Raw genomic sequence first — 9,990 nt, 5'->3', positions numbered from 1 at the left:
GCTCTCACGAAAAACGCTTTTACAAACATGTTTTCATTGCATACACAAAACGCCCAGATCCAGGGAACAAACATTTTTACAAATAAAATGCACAAATGCACATTCCAAAATATATGTTTATAATTCAGTCTTAGAGACTGAGGGATTCAATCTTAGAGATTGGGGAGGTTCAGTCTTAGAGACTGAGGGATTCAGTCTTAGAGACTGAGGGGTTCAATCTTAGAGATTGAGGAGGTTCAGTCTTAGAGGCTGGAAAAAAAAATTAGTCTTAGAGACCAGGGAGTTAGTCTGAGTGACTAGGGAGTTCGGTCTAAGAGACTGGGTGAGATAGTCTAGGGAAGACTAGGATGATTACTTACTTACATTGTTATCGCATACATGCTTAATTGTTGATTATTGATAAACGTGCATATGTGGAAACTGTTTTAATACATGCTATGACTACCATGCACCGATACACATGTCGCCTTAATAAAAAAAACGAGTTGTCAAGCATTGACGACCCTACCGCCACCGCCACAGATGATGAGACCGTACCTGCGCCAGAGATATTTACGTCAGACCCTGAGAGTGACCCTGACATGTTGACCAAGAACGAGGACGACTGCCAACCATCCACGCTGCCAGACTCTGGTGATGAATTACCCTTGCTGATGGCTTCCTTGACAAGAAACTTCCTGTCATCCTTGTTTCGGTCCACGACCACCCCATCATTTGGACACTTCGATGACGCGCACATCGTGGCTCCGATTCTCGACGCCGTACCTCTTGGACAAGTTGTTTGATGACGACGTTAATTTGCTTATTGATGATCCTTCCGTTGATACCCAGGATGATGGAAAGTTAGATGAGGACGTTGTTACTAACTCTATGATTTGAGATCCCTATTATCAAACTATCCTCTGATTCTAGTATACACTCGATTTCAGACTCCTTTGAGTCTGCGACATTTACGACTTTACCAACAGGCAGGTTACCACTTTTGCTCCCGACACGGACGACGATGCCGCTTTGACTACTGCACTAACACTTGCTCAAGATCACATACCCTCACACTCCACAGGACCTGCCCCTGAGGCAGCTCCAGTTCCTTGTGGGCCAGCTTGATGTTGCACCTGCTGAACCTGTTCAAACGTGATATTATTTCCTTTGGACTACTATACCTTGCACTCCTCTTTCCAAACCCGGTACCTGCACCTATTGAATCTCCTTTTGTTGAGACATTTCTACCGCACCTGCACCCGCTGATGTTGCATCTATGAAGACCGACATCCATTGCACCGACATGACTACCGTTCTCTTTCAAGACATACCCGCACCCCGGGAAGGCGCTCCAGGTCAGCACCCGCATAACGATTCTTCAGCTACGACAACATTTTTCCTTAACTTAACAAGACGCACCGTTTGCTACATTCACCTCTACAACGCTGGACAAGTCATTTCGATGGATCCCTATGCTACACTATGTTGATTTTAGACCCTTGTCATCCCTCGCATTATGAAGGCTACACACGGGATGAGTACACCTGTCACATGAGCTACAGTTTGAGGATATGATTCGCGGAGTGTTGGAGCTTGAGCTGACACCACATTTGGTGACTTCAAATGCAAAAAAAAAACATTGCATAATTGAAAACATGATTTAAGTATGTACATCACAAGACAGCATATTGCTTGAAAAGTTTATGTAAGACACCACGCCCTCCACCCTGTCTATTACCAGTATACATTGAACCTCCACATATATCAAGGTTCCTTTTTGCGCTCTCGACCGTTGCTATCACACCGTTCCCAGGATTCTGATACTCATTTCTTTACTATCGAGCAGCAGAGCAGACAATTACTTCGACATGTACACAAGCCCGAGGAGGAAGTCCACGCGCGTTAACAGTTTACTTTCTTTTCCTCCTCTTCCTCAGTCACCAGTATAGTTGGTTTCTGGATTTATGCGGATTGCATTACACTTTGGTAATAAACACTAATGAAAAGCCGGGCTGTGGAGACTTTAAAGACCACTTCTGACTACGTAATTTTGATGCACTAATATACTTGTTGGACAAGGGTAGGGTGACCCTGCGTTCCTTCTGATCTGATACGTTTTGTAAAACACAGTGATTGTGGTCGGAGGATGACGAAAGCCCAATCATCTTTAAACATGCGACAATACTTAAGACTAATAACTAATGAAAAACTCGGTCGCTATATTCCCACTAAGCACGCTGTTGATCAGCATAATTGTGCTACAACTATAAAGCTACATGTTTACTTGTTACGTTCCTATTTGCAAGTTGTGCAATAATTGTGATGATACGTGATTGAATGTTACAACGACTGCGTATATATATATGTGTAATATACCTCTAAGGACCTATTCGTTAAATAGCGACTTGTGTACTCGTGTCCTTAACAAGACCTGACCTAACCAACATTCTTCTAGGAAGATGTCGACTCAAGGGAACACCAATATCAGCAACCCTCTGCCAACGACAGAGGCGGAATTTCAAGAACGCCTCTTACAGGTCATCGCACAGTACGAGGCCCTTCGCTCTGAGCGTAGCGGGGGTACCTCGGGAAATAACCCAGCCAACGGCTGTACCTACAAGCAGTTCTTAGGCTGCCAGCCCCTACATTTCGACGGCACTGGGGGTGCCGTAGCTTTCGTGCGTTGGATTGAGAAAACGGACACTGTTTTGCGTGCGAGCAAATGCGCCCCAGAGTACCAAGTCACGTACATTTCCGGACTGTTCCAAAATGGGGCTCTGTCATGGTGGAAACTCCAGGTTCAGACGATGGGCGAGACTACTGCGTATGCTTTATCATGGGACAAGCTGAAAGAGCTAATGCATAAAAAGTACTGTTCGAGAACAGAAAGCCAGAAGGTGGAAACTGAGTTCTGGAACTTGAAGATGGAAGGTCCAAAAATAGCTGAGTATGTGGAGAAGTTCCAAGTTCTGTCGCGTATCGTTCCTTACATGATAGACCCAGAGTTTAAGAAGATTGAGCGTTTCATTTGGGGATTGGCACCCCAAATCATGAGCATGGTGACGACATCGAAGCCTATAACGATCGCTGAAGCCATTAATCTAAGTGTGGCCTTGACTGAAGAGGCAATCAGGATGAACAAATTTTCAACCTCTGAGGAGAAGAAGGAGACTCATGTAGAGTCATCTGGAGATAACAAGAGGAAGTTCGCAAACTTCAAGCAGAGTACTCAGACGAATAGCAACAACAAGGTCAAAAAGAGAAAAGAGTACATGGGTAAACTACCTAAATGCGACAGGTGCCGACGTCATCATACCGGGCGATGTAAAAATGGGAAGTGTGACAGTTGTGGCAAAGTGGGACACAACAGGGAAACGTGTTGGAGTGAGACGAAGCGTGGAAAGAAAGGAAAGGGAAAAGATAAAGGATGTTATACCTGCGGGGATATGAGGCACTTTAGGAAAGATTGCCCAAGGGAGATTAAGCAAAATCATGGGAAAGATGTCTAACACCGGAGCCAGAGAAGCACGCCAGGAATCCAAGCATGGATATCGGTACGTCCCATACTACTCAACGTTATGCATCTGTATTGCCAAATACTGTTGCAAATTCTACGATTCGCACCTCTAAGAGTTCGAGAGTATAATTGGTTTAAGCAGCGAGTAAGTAGGTATTCCAATACCCATTAGAACTAGCTTAGGGGAAGCTAGTGGAAGCCAACACAGTAACTGGAATCGGCAAGATAGAACACGGGAAGCGTAAGATTACACTTGATCTACTGCCAATGAATTGGGAGACTTCAACAAGGTAGTTGGAGGGATTGGTTGACAAATGATCAATAGGAGATTGATATCCGCACCATGATGGCGAACGAAGAAGTGATCTTGACTCATGAAGCAGGATACGCCTCTGCAAATTACAAATCGCTTGAAGGCACAAAGAATGTTACGAAAAGGATGGGTTGTTTTATGGCTCATGTCGGGGACAAGGGAGCCGAAGAACTAAAACTCGAAGATGTCCCTGTGATAAAAGAATATCCTGAAGCCATCCCCGAAAACTTGCCAGAATTATCTACTCAGTGACAAGTCGAATTTTGCATCGATTTGATTTCCAGACGCCGCGCTTGCAGCCAATACACCTTGGCAATTTACACCTTCAGACATGCAAGGATCGACAGTGTAGCTTCAGTAGCTGATAGACAAGGAAGATAACAGACCAAGTTTCCCATTTTGGGTAACCCCAGCTCTGCTCATCAAGAAGAAGGATGTGACTTTCAAATGAGCATCAATTACTAGGAGCCGAACGAGCTAACCCACGAGAGTCGGTGACTCCCGCTAAGGATTAACGAATTACGTATTTAACTAACTGTGAGGATCCAACTACTATTACATGACTGATTGACGATCGGGTGTCGTTAGCGATGAATTCAGGAAGAAAGTATACCGGGAAAATCGTGGGACGATAACTTGTCTTTAGACGCACACAAGATGGTGTTTCCTACACAATGCACAAAACCGAGTTACACAGAATATGAAACCTTGAGGATCTAGAAAAACATATGATTAGGACCCTTGGGAACCTAGGTCCAAACGTGTAAAGGTTGTTACTTAGACACCATATCTATTGACTCAATCGAACACCACTAACCTGACATATATGCCATTTCAGTTAACAGAACAGAAAGTACTTGAAATTCTTTCGTTTAAATCTTCATTTTTGCTTCTAGCCGAGTAGATGTTTACATCTCTACTCCCCTTAAAGTAGTTGTATCGCTTTGATTTCCTTCGCTGAGAGCGAACACACATTTGCTTCGATATTTGGTCATTACCTCATACTCATTGTGTCATTACTTGAAAACTCACATATTACGCATGCACCTTTTGCTACGCGTGCGGTTTCATTTCGAACGATTCATTAAAATTCAAATATGATGTTGCTAAATCTAACTACTGGTTCGTGATTCGAATGGCCTACATTATTGTAACGGTTGACTCTTCTGCTATCAAGTCAACACCCTTTCTCGAAAACTTCTTTTGTTTCAAGATACATTCATGGTTTATTTTTGTAACCATGCCGAGATTTCCTTTGTTGATACATACGTTTGTTGGTGAGTTACGTTGAAACTAAGTTCAATTGCTTGAACTTATCCATTTCGCATATTCAGTTTAAGACGTCATATGATGTATTGGGAGCATCATATTCAAACATTTTTGCAAAGATTCCTTCATTACGAGTCGTAGTAGATTCGGTTGGTCTACGACTCCACCAAATCGTTTGATTTGTTTCAATACCTTGCGGTGATATCTTCACAAAATTGAGCTTGCGCTAAGTTGGTTACTCACTTCATACACGGATTTAAATTATTTATTTGCTCTAAATCCGTCTCGTTTATCATAATTAAAGCAGTCTCAACACGATTGTGTGTTAAGGCAATGGTACATAGATTCATTTCATAAGCCCAATGTACCTCCTGAAGATACTTTCATTATTAATCGAATACCTTGCGGTACTTAATACTTTTCGTCTTCGATCAAAAAGAGTGGCTCTTTGATATTCTTTGTTCAACTAGAAACTTTACGACATTGTGTAAATCAAATCTTCAGGTTGTCTCGGTACACTTTCATTTGATTTCGGACACGGTGAACTTGTTCAGTCACCATTATTATTTCTCGTCATTTCGACATCTTGTGGTTTCATTGCAAATTTGCAGTTTGTGCTAATCATATTCAGTCGTTTCACGCAAAACTACATATACTTTTGTTTGAACTAAGTCATTTAAACATTCCTGATGCAACTACGAATCAAGACAATGATACACCAGATCCACTTTTATTTCATTCAGTGTATATTCACAACTCGAGAATGTCAACACACAAATCCTTATCATTTACTCATTTCAAAGTTGACAGGTCATTTTCATCTCCAAGTTGTTGATTTTGAGTTCATATAGCGGATGCTATGGTTTGTGAAAATTTGCATACTACGACCAGTTATTTGAGAATCCTATCGGACAAAACTCCTCTTTTGTGGAACCCCTGTAACTGGATTACACTAGACTACACGTCAATACGACTTATGCCTTCGACACCAAATGCTAAAAGCACATACCTTTTAATTCGTGATATTATATATATTCTTGGACTCACTTGATGTGAATAGGGTTTGATTCAATTTGGTGATTATCTACCTCGGTGCTATTCATATGCATACATACATAATAAAACCCTAAGGAGTTAAGGTAGTACAAATTTCGAGGACGAAATTTTCTTAACGGGGGGAGAATGTGACAACCGTCAATTTTGCATGCATCCGTACAATTAATTAATTTTAATTATGAGCTTAATGACTGTGTTTGATTACATCTGATGCTTTAAATTGCTTACTGATTTATGTTATATACATACATGTGCATTCTTTACATACAGTCACTTCAATTATTTCATACAGACTCTTAGTGACAACCTGATGCACAAAGCCCAGTTAGTACAGTGAGCGAATAACTCAGACACATGCTGACAATGCCAGCACATAGACAGACACTATTTTTAGGCCAGTATGGGCCAGGGATAAAACACTACACCAGTATGGAGTGTAGGGAAGTGAGGACCATAAGACTATGTCACTAGGTGATAGTTTGAGTGCCGGAAAGTGCCTAAAACGCAATTTAATTACAGAATTCCGCACTTTGAGCAACAATTCAGTTTTTAACACGCTCATATTATTCATAATATTGACTAAGTAGTCCTGGACACTTTCCTAAGTGTTGGAATTAATTTCGTTACAAAAAGATGCACAAAAGACGCTTTACGGGTCAATTAAACGCTTTAACGGAACGATGCGAAACCGAACAACCAGACATTACCCGGGACATGAAAATATTGTTAGAAATATTATTTTATTATTTTAAATTAATCATGGTCACAAAAATCCCCATGCACCATGTAAACATGACATACACCCACTATACTTGTAAATACCCTTAAGTTTGTAGTAAATACCTACTAATTAACAAAATATTTACACATTACCCCCCCCCCCAACCGAATTTCCAGCAAAATGATTACCAAAATATTTTGTTTAGATTTAGTTTATATTCTCTTGATCATTGATTGGCTAAGAATTAACTAATGATGACTATAGGGTTAGGGTGGCCTTTGATTTCCAAGAAATATGCCATCATTCCTCAAGATTACTACTCCTCTCTCCCTCCTCCTTCTAAAAATCGGCCAACATACCCTTCTCCTCTCACCATAACTGAAATTCATCATCTCCTACCTTCACAACTTCATCTCTTTCACTAACAAACCCTATTCCAAGCTCCAAGATCCTCCATAGGAGTAAGAAGTTGAAGTGCTCTCAAGAAGCTTTGTTCAAGGCCTTTCTCACCATCATTTCTTGTCATCTCATCCTAAGATTACAACCCTAGCCTTGTGCTAGTAGTAAGTCCATTCATACTCTTGCCTCACTTCGATTCTTGTTCGATTGTTGATTGTTTTGCTCACACAAAAACCCAAACAGCTTGCTGAGTTGGATTTCCAGCCAACTTCAACAGGCTGTAACGGGATCATTTTAAGTCGAAAAGTGGATTTTCTAAAGCCTAAAATGAGTATTTTGGAATAACTTAACAAATGGCACTGGAATCATAATTTTTCGATACCGTTTACTATTTTTAAAAGATTATTTTTGGACAGCAGCTCAAGCTGCATTTTTGTTTCAGAAAAAGTATGACATTTTCGTAGTCACAACTTAAGACCTGAATAAAATCAACCCATGAAATTTTTACAGAAGATGGACACCGTTGTCAGGACGACCCTCCAACTGGAATTTCGTCAAACGGACTTACGGTTGATTTTTAGTGAATATTTCCGTAAACTGTGATCAGAAGGTAGCAAATCTGATTGCAGTCAAGAAAATGAATTTTTATAAAATATGGGTAATGAATTGGACTTTGATATTTTTACACAATAAATTTTGGAACATATGTCATATTCTGTAAAAATTTGAGAATTTTTAGAAAAGGTTAACTATTTTATAAAAATCCTCGAAAACAGACCGGTTGTGAGTAATAAAGCTGAAATAAAGTAAGTAACGTTTTGTTTGTCGATATGTCGGTTTGATTATTGAAAATGAACTATTGGATATATATAAAAGAAAATGATATGCTATTTAAGCATGGACACCTCTATTTACAGAGGAGACTCTGCCGAAATTTTCCGAGAATCCGAACACTTAGTAAAACATTCGAGAAAATAAATACGAAATAGTTGTCTAACTATTTTTTCTAATAAAGTTAAAATAATTATTATTATTTTAACAACATAATGCCAGTGTAACGTAACTCAAAACACTAAACTCTAAGTCAAGGCACGGCCCGTCCGTCTAATAGACGTTAGACCATTGTAGGTAGTCGTGTTTGCTGAGGAGATTTGGGTTACGAGTACCGAAGACGCAATACTGTGAGTTCATGTCCCCCTTTTCTCTTAACTATTTTCAGTTTTATACTTCGGGGGTGAAATACATGTTACAGACATTTACAGACATTACAGACATTTACAGACATTACAGACGTTTACAGACATTTACAGACATTACAGACATTTACAGATTTTTACAGACAATTACAGACACTTTTATACATGGTATGATTAGCTAAGGAATTTACTGTTAGATCACGTGAATGGATAGGCTATTATCGTAAGACCATTAATCCTTGTATAAGGACCGAGAGGCATGAGTGATAGATCTATTGGGTGTTGCGAGCCCCACACATGGGCCAGCGTGTGGCTGCATGTGGTGACTATGTCGTTCCGCCGGAAGGACCGGTATGAAGTACGCGTTACAGGTTTGAGTGCTTCCTAGGCCATATCACTTATTAATGTATTAGCTACACATTAATTGATCTGTTTTTCCTTATTGCTACATACCAAGGACATACATTTATACAGACATATTTCACAATCTATACAGACACACATTAACGATTTATACAGACTCACATACACATGAACTCGCTCAACTTTTGTTGATTTTTCCAAACTACATGTATTTCAGGAAATTAAGTATGGATCTGGCGGGCGTTGGAATTTCAAGTCATGTTAAGTATAAAGATGTCATCCATGGTTTTTGGGTTTGGCCAGTGTGTCTTAATCCTGGACGAGACACATCTTCCAAACTTGGATTACAACTATTATCTTTGACGAGTCCTTAGCAAACTTTTACGCAATTCATTTGGTTTGTAAAACTTAAATTTTGAAGTCTACGTTTTAGACAATGTTGTTATGTTTTAAACTCATTTTATGGATGACAAATGTTTGGTATTATCATATAGATTGTTTGATATGGTTGAATGCAATGATAACAAGTAAGTCACCCCATAATCACGCTTCCGCAAAAGTCAGGGTGTGACACTTTTATCCGTTTTTGACAAATAACGATCTAAAAAGTTTCCGTCCTCCTCAGAATCACTACCGGACTCCACTGATTTTGCCTTCTCAGATTTCTCACTCTCATCGTCCAACACCTGATCAATAACATTTTTGATAACCTGGGATTCGTTATCAGTGTCAGACGCAGTGAAAGTGATGTCAATGTTATCAGGTAAATCATTCTCAAGTGTTTTCAGCTTGATGTTTAATGCAGCTTCCACCCCATCTGGATATTTCTATGTATAATGATTCCACATTGGGGGTGGAACACTGTTAAAGGCAGGTGAAGCATGTGGCTGTTGTGGCACAATTTTCTCTAACACATACGATGACGCCACATAACTCATCAATTTCTGATCAATTCTATCATTTTCAATTTTAGTCAACTCAAGCTCTTTTCTTAAAGATGCGATTGTATCTAAATGAAAATTGACTTCTCTCTGTTTATCAAACAAAGTTGATTGTGCCAGCTTGGTTGCTTTATCGTTTTCAAGACTTTCTTTTTGGATCATTTTTATTGACCTAGACAATGTGTCGTATGCCTCTTTTACTTGCTCTAAGTCAAACTTCACCAAATCTGCAT

This window comes from Helianthus annuus, chromosome 4, assembly GCF_002127325.2.
Source record: "Helianthus annuus cultivar XRQ/B chromosome 4, HanXRQr2.0-SUNRISE, whole genome shotgun sequence".
NCBI lineage: Eukaryota > Viridiplantae > Streptophyta > Magnoliopsida > Asterales > Asteraceae > Helianthus > Helianthus annuus.
Note: the sequence above shows the minus strand (reverse complement) of the source record.